A 21,067-nucleotide genomic window follows, 5' to 3' on the forward strand; every position below is an offset into this window, starting at 1 on the left:
ATTTCTTGGGCACTTGGCTTGCTTCCATCTTTTCACAATTGTAGATAATGCCACTATGAACATTAGAGTGCAAATTTCTCTTTGATTCCCTGCTTACTGTTCTTTAGGCATATATTTAGTAGTGAGATTGCCAGGTCTTTAATTCTAAAGTTATCTTTCTGAGAAACCACCAAACTGTCTTCTACAGTGCCTGCACCAGTTTACATTCCCCCAGAAATGAATGACTCTTCCTATTTTTTCACATCCCATTTGTATATCCTCTTTGGAGAAATATTATTCATGCCTTTTGCCTATTTTTTATTAGGTTGTTTATCTTTTCATTGTTGAGTTGTAGGATTTCTTTATATGTTCTGATTATTAAACCCTTATCAGATATGTGGTTTCCAAATATTTTCTTCTATTGGGTAGGTTCTCTTTTTACTTCCTTGATAAATCCTTTGATGCAAAAAAGTTTTTAATTATGATGAGATCCCATTTATTTATTTTTTCTTTTGTTGCTTGTGCTTTGGTGTAAAGTGTAAGAAAACATTGCCTAACACAAGATCCTGAAGGTGCTTCCCTAGGTTTCCTTCTAGCAGTTTTATAGTCATAGTTCTTATATTTAGGTCTTTGATCCATTTTGAGTAAAGTTTTGGATATGGGGTGAAATAAGGGTCCTCCTTCATTCTTTTACAAATGATATCCAGTTTTCCCTGCACCAATTTTTGAAAGGACTATTCTTTCCCAATTGAGTGGACTTGGCAGCCTTGTCAAAAAGCAATTAGCCATAAGAAACATCTTAAAAGGAAGAACACTTGGTGGATGCTCACTTCAGGGCTTTATATTGTATTACCTAGCTACACTGGTGCAAACAGCATGGTGCTGGCATAAAGATAAACAAATAGACCAATGGAACCAAACTGATGGTTCATAAACAGACTCTTACATCTATGGTCAAGTGATGATTGATAAACCTGTCAAGCCTACCCAACTAGGGCAGAACAGCCTATTCAACAAATGGTACTGGGTGAACTGGATGTCTATGTACTAAAGACAGAGGACCCCTATCCCACACATTATACAAAAACTAACTCAAAATGGTTCAAAGACCTAAATATAAAAGGTAGAACCATAAAACTCCTAGAAGAAAATGTAGGGAAGCATTTTCAAGACCTGGTGGTAGGTGGTGGTTTTTTAAACCTTACACTGAAAGCACAAGCAATGAAAGAAAAATGATAAATGGAGCTTCCTCAAACTTAAACACCTTTGTGCCTCAAAGTACTTTGTCAAGAAGGTGAAAAGGCAGCCCACTTAATGGAAGAAAATATTTGGAAATCACATATTTGATAAGGGTTTCAATTCCATGCTATGTAAGAGATCATACAACTCAACAATAAAAGAGCAAGCAATTCAAATAAAAAATGGGCAAAAATTTTAAATAGATATCTCTGCAAAGAGGAAATACAAATAGCCAAAAAAAAAAATGATTGCTAGTAATCCCTTGGCACCAGGGAGGCTCACCCCCAGGAGTCATGTCCCATGCTGGGCAGATGGTACAAATCAACAGCTAGAGATGCAACTAGAAAAAGACCTTGAATAAAAGGGGAAATGTAAAGACAAATGAGTTTATGTGGCTAAGAGACTTCAAAAAGAGTTGGAAGGTCATTAGAGGGACCGCGCTTACGCACATCTCAGCAGGATCCCAGAGACAGCCAAAGTAACTACAACCCCAGGTACTGGTGCTCCTGAGGACTACAGAGACACTCAGGTTCTATGGTTATGGCAGATGGCTCTGGAGTTCAATGCCTTGTCAGAGGGCCCTACTTTGAAATTGTGTTCCTGAGTGTGTTGGAGTTGGATTCAGATTTGAATTTTCTACACATGCCTCTTCTGTCACTTTTACTGAACCTCTGGTTGTCACTGGGGATAGTATATACTCAGGAGACTTGAATCTCTGGACTGGCCATGAGCCAGCTGGACTCTGAGCCTCAGCAAACTTGCAACTCCTACTCTCCAGTTCATTGGACTTACCCAGGTCAGTTAACAGGGAGGTGAAAATGGTCAACCACCACACCAGGGAATCGAGAGTGCCTGCAACTGCAAGCAGGAGAATTGCATCCATCAGCCATGTGGAATCTAAGCCCCCTCTCAATTTAGAGGTATAGTGGGCATCATCATCACAAGGTCCACAGGATGGAGAATTAAAATATGGATTAGAGTGGACTTACTGGTGTTCTACTATAGAACTATTGTGACTAGCAATGGAAGAAATTTCATCACTGATGTGGAGGAAGTGGCCATGGTAGTTCTTGAGGGCAGGGAGAGGGAAGAAGAGATGTGATGTGGAGGCATTTTCAGGATGTGAAGTTGTTGTAAATGATATTGCAGGGACAGATGCTGGACATTATATATCCTGCCATAACCCACTGACTGGAATGTGGGAGAGAGTATAAACTATAATGAAAACTATAATCCGTGTGGTGCAACAATGCTCCAAAATGTGTCCACCAAATGCAATGAATGTGCCACAATGATGAAAGAGGTTGTTGATGTGGGAGAACAGGGTGGGTTGTGGTATGGGGTATATGGGAACCCCTTATACTTTTATTTTGTCTTTATTTTAATGATACATTAAAAAAATATGAGGTCGCCATATATCCCCCATCCCACTCACCCCATTCCTCCCCCCATAACAAAAACCTCCTCCATCATCATAAGACATTCATTGCATTTGGTGAATACATCTCTGAGCTCCACTGCACCTCATGGTCAATGGTCCACACCATAGGCCACACTCTCCCACAGTTCACCCAGTGGGCCATGGGAGGACATACAATGTCCAGTAAGTGTCCCTGCAGCACCACCCAGGACAACTCCAACCCCCAAAAATGCCCCCAGATGACATCTCTTCCTCCCACTTCCTACCCCCAGCAGCCACCATGGCCACTTTCTCCACACCAATGCCATATTTTCTTCGATCACTAATCACAATAGTTCATGAATAGAATATCAGTAAATCCACTCTAATCCATACTCTGGTCCTCCATCCTGTGGACCTTAGAGTGGTTGTGTCCACTGCACATCTATGTCAAAAGGGGGCTTAGATTCCACATGGATGCTGGATGCAATTCTTCTGCTTTCAGTTGTAGGCCCTCTTGGCTCCCTGGTGTGGTGGTTGACCTTCTTCACCTCCATGTTAGCTGAGTGGGGTAAGTCCAACAAACCAGAGTGTAGGAGCTGAAGTCTGTTGAGGCTCAGGGCCTGGTTATCATATGGTCAGTCCAGAGATTCAGATCCCCGGGGTATATATTAAACCCTAGCACCAACTACAGTTCTGGTAAAAGTAACAGGAGAGGCTTGTGAAAAAAGATCACATCTGAGTTCAGCTCCATCACACAGAAACACAAACTCCAAAGAAGGGCCAACTGACATGGTACTGAACTCCATCTGCCAAGACCATAGAACCTGTGGGTCTCTGTAGCCCTCAGAAGAACCAATACCTGGGTTTGCATCTACTTTAGCTGTCTCTGGGACTCTGCTGAGGTGTGCATAAGGACAACCCCTCTGATAACCTCCTGGTTCTTTTTGGAGTCTCATAGCCATATAAACTCATTTGTCCTTTCCATTTCCCCCTTGATTCAGGTCAAAAAGCATTTTTAGCTCCTGGTGATATATGTAGACTGAGAAAATCTGCTGCTCCAAGTTGACCCTTTTATTCAAGGTCATTTTCTAGTTACCTCGTCAGCTGGTACTTGGTAGTAATCCCTCACCACCAGGGAGGCTCACCCCCGGGAGTCATGTCCCACACTTGGGGGAAGGCAACACATTTATATGCTGAGTTTGGCTTCAAGATTGGCCACATTTGAGCAACACGGAGGCTCTCAGGCGGTAACTCTTAGGCACCCTGCAGCTCTGGGCCTTGTTCTTATTTCAGGTGCACAGGCTTACAAGCATAGTCATTAGTATCAAGGGCTCATTGTTGGACCATCCTTCTTTTTTGGTCTTTGCCATTTGTACTTGGGGGATTGTTGCTGTTCCTGTAGGGACTGTGATACAACTCCCCTGGCTAGGAACTCAGCACTCCCTCAGTTGTTGTTTTTAATTGTAACCACTATGAGAATATCCAAACATTTTTATGTACCCTGGATATACTCCCTGCCAACCATGTGTCCCCTGTCAATAACATCCCACACCAATATTCCTCCCCTGCCATTGTTGAACCTCTCTGTGATCCAAAACTTCTTCAAAATGAAGCCCAATATATTGCCAGGTTCTGTTAATAGTATAATGGAATATAATGATGAGTTTAAAGTTTAGATATAGAATATATATTAATTTAGAAAAATTAAGGTAAAAGTAAATTGGGATATCAAAAAATTTAAAAATGCAAAAGCTTTGTTTTTGACATTTTGCCTTCCATGAATTCAATGTGTTGCCCTGTATGCAAATTGGCAAGGCAACTTCTTCCGTCTTTTCCTCATTGTCTACATCCTTTCTTTTTCTTTTTTTTCCTAATTATTAAGCTTATCTTCACGAAAGTTTTAGATCACAGTAATTCATACACAATATACAGTACTCCCACATATCCAACATAAAACCCTTTTCCCTTCGACAGTGATAATCTTTTTACATATTCATATTATGTTTCCTAAAACTGATGTACAGATACTGAGATAATAGCTTTCAAACAAGGTAACATTTGTGTTTACATTGTGGTTTATATTTTAGACTATACAATTTTCTAAGTTTTTAGTTATCTTATGTTTTACATTATAATTTACATTTTAGCCTATCAGCCCCTATATATTTTTGGTGTAATTTAACATGTCTTATATCCATCCTTGCATAATCTTGTGGAGCACTTCTATTGCCCACACAGTTACATGGATTCCATCTATTCAATACCTCTTTCCCCCTCCCCTTAGGGCCCACAGTGACAGTCAATCTTCATTGCTTGAAGGGCCATGTTCAGAGATACTTGCAACAGTGTTGAGGGCTTGACATGCTCAACTGCCCTAATGCTTTGGAAGCCACCATTTCTCTTGAGAGATACAGTTCCCTCTGTTTGATGGCATCAGTCCTCCCCTGGATGTAGGTACACCTTCACTCTCATTATATGGGTATCTATCCAATGATATAACCCACTTTGGCAAAATGAGCTCTCACACACTCCCTAGGAGCCTGTCCTGCATCAGATTATCCCCTTTAAGCATCTTAAACAGGTAACCTTCCTTATTATATTTTTGAAAAATTTTCTCAGCATTATACTCTCAACCAAATACCTGACAATCTCCTATGTTTGTATGTTCCCTCCCCCTCCCCCCAATTTCTTGGGCAATATTACCCATCCTTCCATCCCTTGCCCCCCTCAAGCCCACAAAGCCCCACCCAAAGGTAACCCTATGCCCCCATTTTATCCCTTTCTTGTACAAATACCTCCAGCTTATCATAGATTTCACCCATGTAGGTGTCACTTACATCCTTCCTCTATCGCCCATTTTCCTTTAAGCCTATCATCCCGTCTCTAGGCAGCTTGGTTTACTTATGTCATTGAGTTCATGTAGTATTTGTCCTTCAGTGCCTGACTTGCTTCACTCAACATAAGGTTCTCAAGATTCATCCATGTTATCACGTATGTTGGTAGTGTATTCATTCTTAAAGCTGAGTAGTATTCCATTGTATGCATGTACCACATTTTATTTATCCATTCATCTGTTGATGGGCATTTGGGTTGATTCTAACTTTTGGCAATAGTAAACAATGCTGCTATGAACATTGGTGTCCATATATCGGTTTGTGTCCTTGTTCTCAGTTCTACTGGGCATATACCCAGCTGTGGAATTGCTGGGTCATATGGCAAATCTACAGCTAGTTTTTTCAGAAACTTCCAAACTGTCCTCGAGAATGGCTGGATCCTTCTGCATTCCCACCAGCAGTGGATGAGAGCGCCCATTCCTCCACATCCTCTCCAGCATTTGTAGTGTTCTGTTTTCTTCATAGCTGCCAATCTTATGGGAGTAAGATGGTATCTCATTGTCATTTTGATTTGCATTTCCCTAATAGGTAGAGATTTGGAGCATTTTTTCATGTGCTTTTTAGCCATTTCTATTTCTTCTTTGGAGAAGTGTCTGTTTAAATTTTTTCCCATTTTTTAAATGGGTTGTTTGTCTTTTTATTTTCGAGATATAGGAGTTCTTTATATATGCAGGTTATAAGTCTCCTATCAGATATATGGTTACCAAATATTTTCTCCCATTGCATAGGCTCTCTTTACACTTTCTTGACAAACATCTTTGAGGTGCAGAAGGCGTTAATTTTGAGGAAGTCCCATTTATCTATTTGTTCTTTTGCTGCTCATGCTTTTGGTGTGAAATTCATGAAACCATTTCCTATTACAAGGTTCTGTAGATGCTTCCCTACACTGCTTTCCAAAGTCTTTATGGTCTTGGCTCTTATATTTAGGTCTTTGATCCATCTTGAGTTGATTTTTGTATAAGATGTGAGTTGGTAATCCTCTTTCATTCTTTTACATATGGATATCCAGTTCTCCAGGCACCATTTGTTGACTAGGCCATTCTCTCCCAGTTGAGAGGGTTTGGTGGCTTTATCAAATATTATATGACTATATATGTGGGGATCTATATCAGAACTCTCAATTCAGTTCCATTGGTCTGTGTGTCTCTCCTTGTGCCAATACCATGCTGTTGTCACTACTGTAGCTTTGTGTATGTTTTGAAGTCAGGTAGTGTGATTCCTCCAATTTCTCTAATACTTTTTAAGGTAACTTTTTTTTGGTGAACTATCTTTTAAAAAAAGATAATAGCAGTTTTTTTAATTAAAAATTTTCAAAAAGAAAGTAATAAATGTTCAGTATCACTAGCTATGAGGGAAATGCAAATGAAAACTACAATTAGATAGGTCACATCTCATAGAATGGCCATTATTTTTAAAAAAGAGAAAACAATAAGTGCATGAGAGGATGTGGAGAAATAGGAATACTCCTTCACTGTTGGTGGGAATGTAGAATGGAGCAGCTTCTATGGAAGACAGTATAGTGGTGTAGCAGTTGCTATTGCTTATGAATTAAAAAAATAGATATAGGATTATATTTGTAAACTGGCCTATTCCTCTGGGCTTTTTAGACTGTATTAATATCAGAGGTTTCTCTTTTACTTGATTAAATTATGATTAGGGCTTTGATTGGGCCACATCAGTAGGCCAAGGGAGCGGGAACTCACAGAGAAAATGACACGGCAGAGGAGAGAGTTGGAGTTTTTGATACTGGAGCCCTGGGAGGTAAATACACAGGAGAAGAACTCAGAGGAATAGAGATGGTTCCATAGACACAGCAGAGGTCCTGGGAAGAGAGAGAGCCTGATAGTCTACAGCTGACCTTGTGGAAAGACCAGAGCACTGATCCCAGAGAGGAACAAGCCCCAGGAGGGAGATGAGACTTACCCCAGCCTACAGCTGCTATTGGAAGAAGCTGGGACCATGGAGCCTTAAGAGGAAGAGGAAGGCTGAACCCTCACATACATCAGCTACCATCTTGCTTCAACATGTGGCAAATGACTTTGGGTGTGAAAGTACCTCTTATGGTACCTTGAGCTGTAAGCTTCTACCCCAAATAAACACCCTTTAAAAAACAAACAGATTTCTGGTACTTTGCATCAGCACCCCTTTGACTAACTAATACAGATGGTTCCTCATGAAGCTAAATATAGAACTGCCATATGATCCAGCAGTCCCTCTACTAGGAATATATCCAGAAGAACTGACAACAGTGACCTGAACAGGCATCCGCACATCTGTGAATAATAGCAGAATTATTCACAATTTGCCAAAAGATGGAAACAACCCAAGTGTTCCTCCACCAATGAAAGGATAAACAAAATATGGTATATACATATGATGAAATACTATGCTGCTGTAAGAAGAATTGAAATTGGGACACATAAATATGGATGAACCTTGGGAACATTATGGAGTGAAATCAACTGATGAATGGATAAACAAAACATGATGTATGCATACAATGGAATATTATGCAGAATATTAAAAAGAAATAAAGTTCTGATTCATGTGAAATATGGTTGAAACTTGAAGAAGTCATGTTGAGTGAAATAAACCAGACACAAAAGGACAAATATCCTGTGGTCTCACTCATATGAACTAAATATGAAGAATAACACATGGAGTTAATACTTAGAGTATCAGTAGCTAAGAGATAGGATGAGGGCTGAAAAGGGGTACTGATGCTTAATGTATGTAGAAATTTTAATTACCTTGACTGTAAAAGTGTAGAAATGGATAGAATTGATGGTAACATTTTAGAGTGAGTGTAACTAACTAACATGGCTGGTTTATAAATGGAATTTGGCTGAAAGGGGGTAGTCTAAGGATGTAAATGCTGATTGAAAGAAAGCTAGAAAGTGTTCTAGGGACTGAATGGCACAGTGAACCTGGAGGTAGATGAGAACTGTGGTTAATAGTACAAATATGAGAATGTTCTATGAACTAGAATAAATGTACATCACTCTTATATGGTAGTAAGAATATGGTGATGTATGGGAAAATACAATTAATGTAACTGATGGACTACAGTTAACAGCAATATTATAATTGCTAAAGAAGATACTATATCAATGCTAAGGGTCAATAATAGAAAGGAAATGGAATTTTTCCTTTTGGACTAAGGAAAACGTTCAAAAATTTACTGAGATGATGACTGCAAGGCTCTGATGAAAGTGAGAGCCCTGAGTGTACACTTTGGATGTATCGTACAAGGCATGGGACTGTATAAGACAGTGAGCCATGTGGTGGAAGATGGACTGTGGGTAACAGCACAAATATGAAAGTGTTCCTCCATGAACTATAATAAATGTACAATACTAATACATGGTGTTAATAATAGGAGTGTATGGAAAATATACTAAATGTACGCTGTGGACCATAGGTAGTGATCTGATGATGTTCTTTCATAATCTATAACAAATGTTCCACAACAACATAAGGTGTTGGTGTAGGAGTGATGTATGGGAAATCTGCACATTATGCATGATTGTTTTGTAAGCTCACAGCTTCTGTTATAAAAATAAATACATTAAAAATCGATTAGCCATAGATGTGAGGCTCTATTTCTGAACTCTCCATTCAATTCCATTGGTATAGCTCTAACCTTAAGCAAGTACCATGCTTTTTGGACATGTTTAGCCTTGTAGTAAGTTGAAAGTCAGGAAGTGTGAGTCCTCCAACTTCTTCTTTTTCAAGATGGTTTTGCCTATTTGAGGTACCTTGCCCTTCCAGGTAAATGTGATGATTGATTTTTCTCTTTCTTCAAAGTAGGCTGTTGAAATTTTGGTTGGGATTACATTGAATATGTAAATAACTTTGTTCTTTGAAAAAGAAGTGTTTTTATTAATCACATGAACTTGACATCACAGCCTATTAGAATTGAACGAGGATAAATAATGCTATTATAAAATTTACAGAGGAAAATATTACATGTTAGAGCTCTTACTGACCTTAAGGACTGTTTTAGTAAAACTTTTTTTGTTTGTTTTTTAAAGTAAATGGCAACTAACATATAACTGTGCCTAAGGAGTCAGAAAGGCAACTATAAAATCTATAATGATAACAACTGACAGGATTAGGACTGTTTTGTTGAACATTAGCAAATGTTAAACTCTCTTTTATCTGTTTTATCAATGCACCTTTTTCACTGGTAAGACAATTGCATGCTGTGGGTGTCACAATGATTACCAAGTTTCTTCTTCCTTTTTTTTTAAGACTTATTTTTATTTATTTCTCTCCCCTCCCCCCCAGTTGTCTGTTCTCTGTGTCCATTCACTGTGTGTTCTTCTGTGTCTGCTTGTATTCTTGTCAGCGGCATCAGGAATCTGTGTCTCTTTTTGTTGTATCATCTTGCTGCATCAGGTCTCTGTGTGTGTGTCTGTCACTCCTGGGCAGGCTGAACTTTCTTTCATGCTAGGCGGCTCTCCTTATGGGACACACTCCTTGTGCATGAGGCTTGCCTACATGGCGAACACACCTGTGCGTCAGGGCACTCCTTGCATGCATCAGCACTACACATGGGCCAGCTCCACACCAGTCAAGGAGGCCTGGGGTTTGAACCGGGGAACTCCCATGTGGTAGGCGGATGCTTCATCCATTGAGCCAAGTCTGCTTCCCCCAGCAAGTTTCTTCTTAAGTGACAGATATCTGATGATCAAGAATGGAATTCTCGGTGGCGGACTTGGCCCAGTGGTTAGGGCGTCCGTCTACCACATGGGAGGTCCGTGGTTCAAACTCCGGGCCTCCTTGACCCCTGTGCAGCTGGCCATGTGCAGTGCTGATGTGCGCAAGGAGTGCCCTGCCACACAGGGGTGTCCCCCACATAGGGGAGCCCCATGCACAAGGAGTGTGCCCCGTAAGAAGAGTTGCCCAGCATGAAAGAAAGTGCAGCCTGCCCAGGAATGGCACGGCACACATGGAGAGCTCACACAAGATGATGCAACAAAAAGAAAACACAGATTCCCATGTGGCTGTCAGCAACAGAAGTGGACAAAGAAGAAGATGCAGCAAACAGACACAGAGAACAGACAACTGGGGGGGAAGGGAAGAGAAAGAAAGAAAGAAAGAAAGAAAGAAAGAAAGAAAGAAAGAAAGAAAGAAAGAAAGAAAGAAAGAAAGAAAGAAAGAAAGAAAGAAAGAAAGAAAGAAAGAAAGAAAGATCTTTAAAAATAAATAAATAAAATCTGGAACAAGACAGGGATGCCCACTGCTACCTCTGGTATTCAACATTGTCTTAGAAGTTCTAGCCAGAGCAATTAGGCAAGAAAATCAAATAAAAGACATCCAAACTGGAAAGGAAGAAGTAAAACTTTCTCTATTTGCAGATGACATGATCCTATATATAGAAAGTCCTGAAAAGTCTACAAGGCTATTAGAACTAATAAAGAATTCAACAACGTGGCAGGGTACAAGATCAATATGCAAAAATCAGTGGTGTTTCTATACACTCATAATGAGTGGTCTGAGGTGGAAAACCAAAAAAAAAAAAAAAAAACCATTTATAATAGCAGCTAAATGGAGAGGGCCTGGACTGAAGGCACATGTCTATTGTTCAGGGAGTGTAGAGGCACAGAAACTATTTTGGGCATTTTACAGAGGGAGATGTTCTTGAGCTTGTTGATAGTCCCTTTGATACCAAGACAATTACCAAAATATCATAAACAGCCTTGGGTGCTCAACCAACAGCATCCTGTTTCTGACAGACATTGCTTTAGAGGTCAGTGCTGCTGAGGAAGCAGATGTGTCCAGCTGTAGTGGTGTGACCTGGCACTGCAGAAGCAACAGACAGGAAGGTGTGCTACAGCCTCATCACTTCCTTCAGTGAACTGGATCTGCTGTCCTCAACTCAGAGAAGGATTTCCAGCTGCTCATGCTGTTCCTTGCAGAGGTGTCCCTATAGTCTAGCTTTATTCTAAGGGTAAAAGTAACTCAAAAACTTCCAAATACCCATATATATATATACACATACCTATATGTGCATGTGTATGTATGTGTATGCTCAAATTACTTTCTATAGGCACATAAGACAACAAAACAAAACAAAACTCCTTAGTTCATTGGAAATGGAAGCTTATTTTAAAATGTTAAAATGAGGGGGGTGGGGGTATATGGGGGGCTCATATTTTTTTAATGTAACATTAAAAAATAAATAAAGACAAAAAATGTTAAACTGTATTAGGGAGCAGAGGTGACTCAAGCAGTTGAGCACCTGCTTCCCATATGGGAGGTTCTGGGTTCACTTCCCAGTGCCACCTAAAATAAAACAAAACAATACAAAAGAAAAAAACTAAGCAAATAAATGAAAAACAAAAAACTCAGGGTCGCCAATATGGCTCAGTAGCTGAGTGCCGGTTTCCCCCATATGAGGTCTCAGGTTCAATCCTTGGCCCTGGTACCTCAAAAAAAAAAGTATAAGTGGAAATTGTTTGAAACCATAACTCTAACTCTTAGTAAAGGCAAATTGTAGGCGACAGAATATATTACTAAAATACAAATCACATTACAGAGTCAATTTATTGTTTATCAGGGCACGTACCAAAACAGAGAGTTATTTTTGAGAAGTTATTCTGAAATCTTTTCATTTTCAAATCTGAAAGATTTTCAAAGAATTATTTCTAAAAATGATTCATTGACCCATTTAGAGGTTTGTTTGTCAGAAGATTACAACAGCTGCATTTCACAATATTTGCCTCTCTATGTTCACATACAAAGGTATTTGCTTCTGTTCCAAAAGACACAAAATTGGGAGAGAACTCCATTCTTTTTTTTAAAAAAAAGATTTATTTATTTATCTATTTATTTATCTCCCCCCCCTCCCTCATTATCTGTTTTCTGTGTACATTTGCTGTGTCTTCTTTGTCTGCTTCTGTTGCCGTGAGTGGCATGGGAATCTGTGTTTCTTTTTGTTGCATCATTTTGTTGTGTCAGTTCTCCGTGTGTGCGGCACCATTCCTGGGCAGGCTGCACTTTCTTTGGCGCTGGGAAGCTCTCCTTATGGGATGCACTCCTTGCGCATGGGACTCCCCTACGCGGGGGACACCCCTGCGGGGCAGGGCACTCCTTGTGCGCTTCAGCACTGCGCATGAGCCAGCTCCACACTGGTCTAGGAGGCCCGGGGTTTGAACCACGGACCTCCTATGTGGCCCAAGTCCGCCGCCTTGTTCTAGATTTTAGAGTGAAAGCTTTCAGTCTTTCATCATTGAGTATGATGTTAAATATGGATTTTTCCTATATGACCTTCTATTCCTAGTTTTCTAGGTGTTTTATCAAGAAAGGATGCTGGATTTTGTCAATGCTTTTTCTGTATCACTCAAAATGATTGTGTGGTATTCCCCCCTTCCTTTTGTTAATTGATTTTCTTATGTTGAACCTCCCTTGTATACTAGGGATAAATCCCACTTTATCATTGGGTATAATTTTTTCTATGTCCTGTAGGATTCAGTTTATAACTATTTTATTGAGCAGATTTGCATCTATATTCATAAGATAAATTTGTCTGTGATTTTCTGTTCTTCTAGTATCTTTATCTGACTTGGTATTGTGGTGATGTTGACCTCATAGAATGAGTTAGGTAGTGTTCCCTTCTGTTCAGTTTTTTGGAAGTGTTTGAACAGGATTGGTATTAATTCTTCTTGGAATGTTCGGTGGGAGCCATCTGATCCTGGGCTTTTTTTATTGGGCAGTTTTTTGATGAACTGATTCAATCTCTACTTGTAATTGGTCTGTTGAGATCTTCTCTTTCTTCTAGAGTCAGTGTAGACTCTTTGTGTATTTCTGGAAATTTGTCCATTTCATCTATACTGTGTAATTTGTTGGCATATAATTCATAGTATCCTTTTTATTTCTGTGGGGTCAATAGTAACACCCGTCCTCTCATTTCTAATTTTATTTATTTGCATCATCTCTCTTTAATGTGTCAGTCTAGCTAAAGACTTGTCAATTTTATTGTTCTTTTCAAAGAACCAACTTTTAGTATTTGTTGATGTTCTCTGTTAGTTTTTTATACTCTGTTCATTTATTTATGCTCTAATCTTTATTTCTTTCTGCTAGCTTTGTGTTTATTTTGATGTTCTTTTTCTAGTTCCTTCAGCTGTGCAGTTAGGTCTTTGTTTTTAGTTCTTTCTTTCTTCTTCATGTAAGCATGTAGGGCTACAAATTTCCCTCTTAGCACTGCCTTTGCTGCATCCCATAAGTTTTGATATGTTCTGTTCTCATTTTCATATGTCTTCATATATTTACCAATTTCTTTTGCAGTTTCTTCTATGATCCACTGATCGTTTGAGTGTGTTGTTTAACTTCCAGATATTTGTGAATTTTATAGTTCTCTCCCTGTCATTGACTTCCAGTTTCATTCCATTGTGTTCAGAGAAGATGCTTTGTATAATGTTAATCTTTTAAAGTTTATTGAGACTTGTTTTTGGCCCACCATGTGGTCTATCCTGGGAGAACTATCCATATGTACTTGAAAAGAAAATATATCCTGCTGTTTGGGGGTCCAATGTTCTGTATATGTCTGTTGGGTTTAGTTCATTTATCATATTATTCAAGTTTTATTTCCTTATTGTGCTTCTGTTTAGATGTTCTATCTATTGATGAGAGGTGGTGTATTAAAATCTCCAACAATTTTAGAGGTATCTCTCCCTTCAGTTTTGCTAGGGTTTGCCTCATGTATTTTGGGTTACCATTCACTACATAAATATTTATGATAGTTATTTTTCTTGATGGATTGGCCCTTCCATTAATATATAATATATAGGGAAGTGGACTTGGCCCAGTGGATGGGGTGTCCATCTACCACATGGGAGGTCTGCAGTTCAAACCCTGGGCCTCCTTGCACAGTGTGGAACTGGCTGACACATGCAAGGAGTGCCATGCCATGCAGGGGTGTCCCTTGCATAGGGGAGCCCCATGCACAAGGAGTGCACCCTGCAAGGAGAGCCACCCAGCATGAAATGAAGTGCAGCCTGCCCAGGAATGGTGCCGTACACACAGAGAGCTGACAACACGATGACACAACAAAAAGAAACACAGATTCCCATGCCACTGACAAAAACAGAAGCAGACAAAGAACACGCAGCAAATGGACACAGGGAACAGACAACTGGAGCAGGGCCTGGGAAGGGGAGAGAAATAGATAAAATAAATCTTTTAAAAATATATATGTATAATGTATAATGCTCCTCTTTGTCTCTTATAGCAGCTTTTGACTTAAAGCTTAGTATTTTGTCTGATATTAGTATATCTACCCCAGCTCTTTTTTGGTTATTTGCATGGATTATCTTTTTCTAGTCTTTCACTTTCCACCTATTTTTGTCTTTGGATCTAAAGTGAGTCTCTTCTTTTTAAAAAGTTTTTATATTATAATCTCTATTTTTAAAGAGGTTTTAGATTCCATAAAAGTAACATTGAAAGTATAAGGGGGGGGGGCAGACTTGGCCCAGTGGTTAGGGAGTCCATCTACCACATGAGAGGTCTGCGGTTCAAACCCTGGGCCTCCTTGACCCATGTGGAACTGGCCCATGCACAGTGCTGATGCATGCAAGGAGTGCCGTGCCAAGCAGGGGTGCCCCCCCCCACATAGGGGAGCCCCACTCACAAGGAGTGTGCCCCATAAGGAGAGTTGCCTAGCATGAAAGAAAGTGCAGTCTGCCCGAGAATGGTGCCACCCACATGGAGAGCTGACACAACAAGATGACACAACAAAGAGAAACACAGATTCCCATGCTGCTGACAACAACAGAAGCGGACAAAGAAGATGCAGCAGATAGACACAGAGAACAGGCAACCGGGGTGGGGAAGGGGAAGGGGAGAGAAATAAATAAATAAATCTTTAAAAAAAAAGAAAGTATAAGGGATTCCCATATACCCCATTGTCTACCCCTCCCACATATTCCCTATTAATAACATCTTACAATACTTTGGTACATTTCTTACAGTTAGGCAGAAGAAAAGAAATAACAGAGATTAGAGCAGAGCTAAATGTAATTGAGAATTTTAAAAAACACTAGAAAAAATTAACAAAACCAAAAGCTGGTTCTTTGAGAAGATTAATAAAATTGAGAAACTCTTAGCTAGAATAACAAATGAAAAAGAGAGAAGATGTAAATAAATAAAATAAAAAAATGAGAGAGGAGATATTACCACTGATCCCACAGAAATAGAAAGTATCATAAGAGGTTCTCTGAAAAATTGTATGCCAACAGGATGGATAACTTAGATGAAATGGACAAATTTCAGAAACACACTAGTAACCTACATTGACGAAAGAAGAAACAGAACTCAAGAGACCATTCACAAGTAGTGAGATTGAAATAGTCATCAGAAACCTCCCAACCAAGAAAATTCCAGGACAAGGTGGCCTCACAGGTGAATTCTACCAATCATTCTGGAAAGAACCAACACCAATGCTGCTTAAACTCTTCCAAAAAATAGAAGGGGAGGGAACATTACCTAACTCATTCTATGATGCCAATATCATCCTAATCCTAATCCTAATAATCCTAAACCACATAAAGATGCTTCAAGAAAAGAAAACTAGGGAAACGGATGTGGCCCAAGCAATTGGGCTCCTGTCTACCTTACAGGAGGTGCAGGGTTCAATACCCAGGGCCTCCTGGTGAAGGCAAGCTGGCCCGTGTGGTGAGCTGGCTCATGCAGAGTGCTGCCCTGTGTAAGGAGTGCCACCCTGCATGGGAGTACCAGCCCACGCATGGAGTGCTGGCCCACACAGAGAGCTGATGCAGCAAGATGATGCAACAAAAAGAGACACAGAGGAGAGACAATAAGACATGCAACAGACTAGGGAGCTGAGGTGGTGCAAGAGAACGATCACCTCTATCCCACTCTGGAAGGTCCCAGGATCTGTTCCCTAGCCACCTAGTGAGAATACGAGCAAACACAGAGGAACACACAGTGAATGGACACAGGCAGCAGACAATGGAGGGGGGGAGAAATAAATTAAAAATAAACAAATCTTCAAAAAAAAATTAAAGAAAAGAGATAAAAACTATATACCAATATCTCTATGAATTCAGAAGCAAAAATCCTCAACAAAATACTTGATAATTGTATCCAACAACAGATAAAATGAATTGTATACTATGATTGAGTGGGTTTTATCCCAGGTATGTAAAGATGGTTTAACAGAAGAAATTTAATCAATGTAATGTACCACATTAACAGATCAAAAGAAAAAAATCACATGATCATCTCTGTATGTATAAATCTTCTAGAGGGGATAAACAAGTTCAGTGAAGGGACAGGATATGAGATCAACACACAAAAATCAATAGCATTTCTGTTTACTAATGAGCAATCTGAAGAGGAAATCAAGAAAAAATTTCATTTACAAAAGCAACTAAAAGAATCAAATATCTAGGAATAAACTTAGCTAAGGATGGAAAGGACTTATACACAGAAAGCTACACAATATTGTTAAAGGAAATCAAGGAAGACCTAAATAAATGGGATAATAATCCATGTTCATGGATTGAAAGACTAAATATCATTAAGATGTCTATCCTACCCAAATTGATTTACAGATTTAATGCAATCCCAATAAAATTTACACGAGCATTTTTTACTGAATTGGAAAAGCCAATTGTGAAATTTATTTGGAAGGGCAAGGGGACCTGAATAACCAAAATCATACTGAAAAAGAAAAACAAAATTGGAGAATCATGCTACCTGACTTTAAAGCATACTAAAAAACTACAATGGTCAAAATTGTAAGGTGTTGGCACAAAGATAGATATACTGACCAATGGAACCAAACTGAGGGTTCTGATATAGACCCATGTATATACAGCCAAACAGTATTCAACAAGGCCACCGAGGCCGTTCAACTGGGACACAATAGCCTCTTCAACAAATGCTGCTGGGACAACTGGATAGCCGTATGTGAAAGAATGAGAGGGGATCACCATCTCATGCCCTGTACAAAAATTAAGAGGGATCAAAGACCTAAATGTAAGAGCCAATACCATAAAACTCCTAGGAGATCATGTAGGTAAGCATCTGTAGCTGTTTGATATACTTTTGAATTCCAAATATAGGTATTGGGTTATGTTTGTAATCTGGTCTTTTACTGGGCATGATTGAGTTATGATTAGGGCTTTGATTACACCTCATCATTAGGGCATTGAGTCCCCACCCCTTGGTGAGTGAGAACTCAGATAAAAGGCATGGCAAAGGACAGAGTTTGAGTCTTTTTTTTTTAAGATTTCTTTTTTATTTGTTTCTTTCCCCTTCCCCCAGTTCTCTGCTCTCTGTGTCCATTCACTGTAAATTGTTCTGCATCCGCTCTCATTATTTGGTGGCACTGGGAAACTGCATCTCATTTTGATTGCGTCATCTTGCTGTAACACCTCTCCATGTTTGCGGCACCACTCCTGGGTGGGCTGTGTTTTTTTCACGTGAGGTGGCTTTCATTATGGGGTGCACTCCTTGTGTGTGGGGCACCCCTATGCAGGGTGCACCCACATGGCATGGCACTCCTGGTGCACAGCAGCATTGCACATGGGCCAGCTCAACACATGGGTCAGAAGGCCCTGTGGATCAAACCCTGGACCCTCCATATGGTAGATGGATGCTTTATCAGTTGAGCCACATCTGCTTCCCAGAGTTGGAGCTTTTTGATGTAAGGATTTTCAATGTTGGAGTTTTAATGTTGGAGTTTGATGCTATAGCCTCAAGCTGGAGCCCTGGGAAGTAAGGTCACAGAGGAAAGAGAAGGAAGCCCCAGGAAGAGAGGAAACTTGAGCCCAGGAAGAAGCAAGCCCTGGGAAGGAAGGAACCTTGAACCCAGAGAGAAGCAAGACCCTGGAAGGGAGGAACCCAGGAAGCCTGAACCCTGGCAGACGTCGGCAGCCACCTTGCTCCAACATGCAAAAATAGACTTTGGTGAGGGAAGTAACTTATGCTTTATGGCCTGGTATCTGTAAGCTCCTACCCCAAATAAATACCCTTTATAAATCCAACCAATCTCTGGTATTTTGCATTAGCACTTCTTTGGCTGACTAAAACAGCATCTATGAGATTTTTTTTCTCTCTCCTCCCACCCTCTCCTGCCCTCCCTGCTCTCCCCCACCCCCTGTTGTCTGCTGTATCTATTTGCTGTGTGTTCTTCTGTGTCTGCTTGTATTACTCTCATTAGATGGCTCTGGGAACCCATCCTGGGACCTTCTGGAGTGGGAGAGAAGCGATCATTCTCTTGCATCACCTAAGCTCCCTAGTTCATTGCGTCTCATATTGTCTCTTCTCTGTGTCTCTTTGTTATGTCATCTTGCAACCATTATCTGTGTGGGGCGTCACCACTCATGGGTGGGCTGCACTCGTGCATGGGGCAGCACTCCTTGTGTGGGGGGCACTCCTTGCATGCAGCAGCACTCCACATGGGCCAGCTCACCACATGGACTAGGAGACCCTGGGTATCAAACTCTGGACTTCCTATATGGTAGGTGGATGCTCTATCTGTTGAGCAACATCTGCTTCCCCATGTATGAGATCTTGTAGTGGGAAATGGTTTCATGAACTTTATACCCAAAGCATGAACATTGAAAAAAAAATTGATAAATGGAACCTCCTCAAAATTAAAAACTTTCATGCTTCAAAGGAGTTTGTCGAGAAAGTGAAAAGGCAATCTACTCAATGGAAGAAAATATTTCAAAACCACTTATCTGATAAAGGTCTAATATCTAGTGTATATAAAGAAATCTTTTATCTCAAAAATAAAAAGACAACCCACTTTAAAAAATGGGCAAGGGATTTGAATAGATACTTTTCCAAAGAGGAAATACAAAAGGCTAAATAGCACATGAAGAGATGCTCACCATCATTAGCTATTAGGGACATGCAAATCAAAATTATAATGATATATCATCTTAAACCAATAACACTGACTGCTATTAAAAAACATAAAAGTGCAGGGGTTGGAAAGGATGTGTGGGAACATAGAATGCTGCAGCCATGGTGGAGGACAGTTTGGTAGTTCCTCAGGAAGCTAACTAAAGAACTGCTGTAAGATCCAGCAGTCACACTACTAGATATAAACCCAGAAGAATTGAAAACAGGAACATGAACAGATATATGCACACCGATGTTCAGAGCCGATTTTCTGCTACTGTCATCTTCAGTTCTGTTTGATAATTATTCATAATTTCCACCTATATTTATATTCTCTTTGAATTCAGCTGTCATTCTCCCAATTTCCTTTAGTTCCTTGTCCATGTTTTCCTTTAGCACTTTGAGCATACTTAGGACCACTTTGAAAAAGTCATTATCTGGTGTGTCCCTGGCTAGTCCTCCTCACTGATGGCTTCTGATGCTTTACACTTCTTTGGCTGGGCAGTGGCTTCTTATTTCCTCTTGCGTTTTGTGATCTTTGTTGAGATATCTGTATTTCAATATTTTAATGTGTTTTGCTGGAATTTAGATTCTGAGGCCCCTGTTCCTTAAGCTTATATCCATCAAGTGTTATAATTGAGCTTTTCTTAAATACCAGGAGTTAACAATCACAACAAAAAGATGATGATGATGATAAATATGGCAATGATGAAGAAGAGGAGGAGGAGAATAAGTAGAAGTAGTAGAACTCTCCCTCAGGATTTATCCCTACAATGAATTTAGGGAATAGCTCCAGGCCAGAACTTAGGGGACCCCCTCAGCCTTGCTGAGCTTGCATCTTGTCTTGGGCACGAGTGTATGGCTCTAGGAATTCTTCTGTTATGTGGATACAAATGTGTCCCCTTCCCTCGGGAGCAGCTTCTTCACTGTCCTGGCAGCTGCATTTGTCTTGCAGCCTGTAATCCCTCCCCCAGCATCATGACTTGACTACTTTCCCATAACTCTGGGCACAGATGGCTGGAGGAGAGCTCTGTGAGAACATTTTACACACAGGCAAGTTCTGGTATGGTGAGTGCCTCAGACCCAGTCTGTGCACGAGGATTGCTCTGCTCCCCCCGGTTCCAGGACAGGGATGCACACCTGGAGCATGGGCCTGCCCCGTGCAGAGCTGGGGAGGGGTGGGGCAAGGTTTGGCCCTACCTTGTGTGGCAGGTCTGTCCAGCAGGAGGAAGAAGCGCAGGGCTGGGTCCCTTGGGAACCAGCCAGCAGCGCAGTCCTGGCCCTGCTTCAGATGCTCTGCTGCGATATGTACAGAAAGCTCCCCTTGCATCATTCTGCCTGCAAGTCTCTAACTCTCCCAAGGTCTCCCTCCTGTGGGAAAATGGGTGAGGGGCAGGAAGATTAAACCTTACATTACTCTTGTTTTTTTGAGGTACCGAGGCCGGGGATTGAGCCCAGGACCTCATATGTGGGAAGCCAGTGCTCACCCACTAAGCCACATCAGCTCCCCTGAGTGGCTTTCCCATTTGTTTGCTTGTTGTTTGTTTTTGTTTTTAGGCAGCACCGGGAACTGAACCCGGGTCCTCCCATGTGGGAAGCAGGTGCTCAACCACTTGAGCCTCATCCATGCCCGAGAACTCATTTTTCCTCTGTCCTTCCATCTGGCTCACCT

Source organism: Dasypus novemcinctus, chromosome 10 (assembly GCF_030445035.2).
Source record: "Dasypus novemcinctus isolate mDasNov1 chromosome 10, mDasNov1.1.hap2, whole genome shotgun sequence".
In the NCBI taxonomy this organism is placed as follows: domain Eukaryota; kingdom Metazoa; phylum Chordata; class Mammalia; order Cingulata; family Dasypodidae; genus Dasypus; species Dasypus novemcinctus.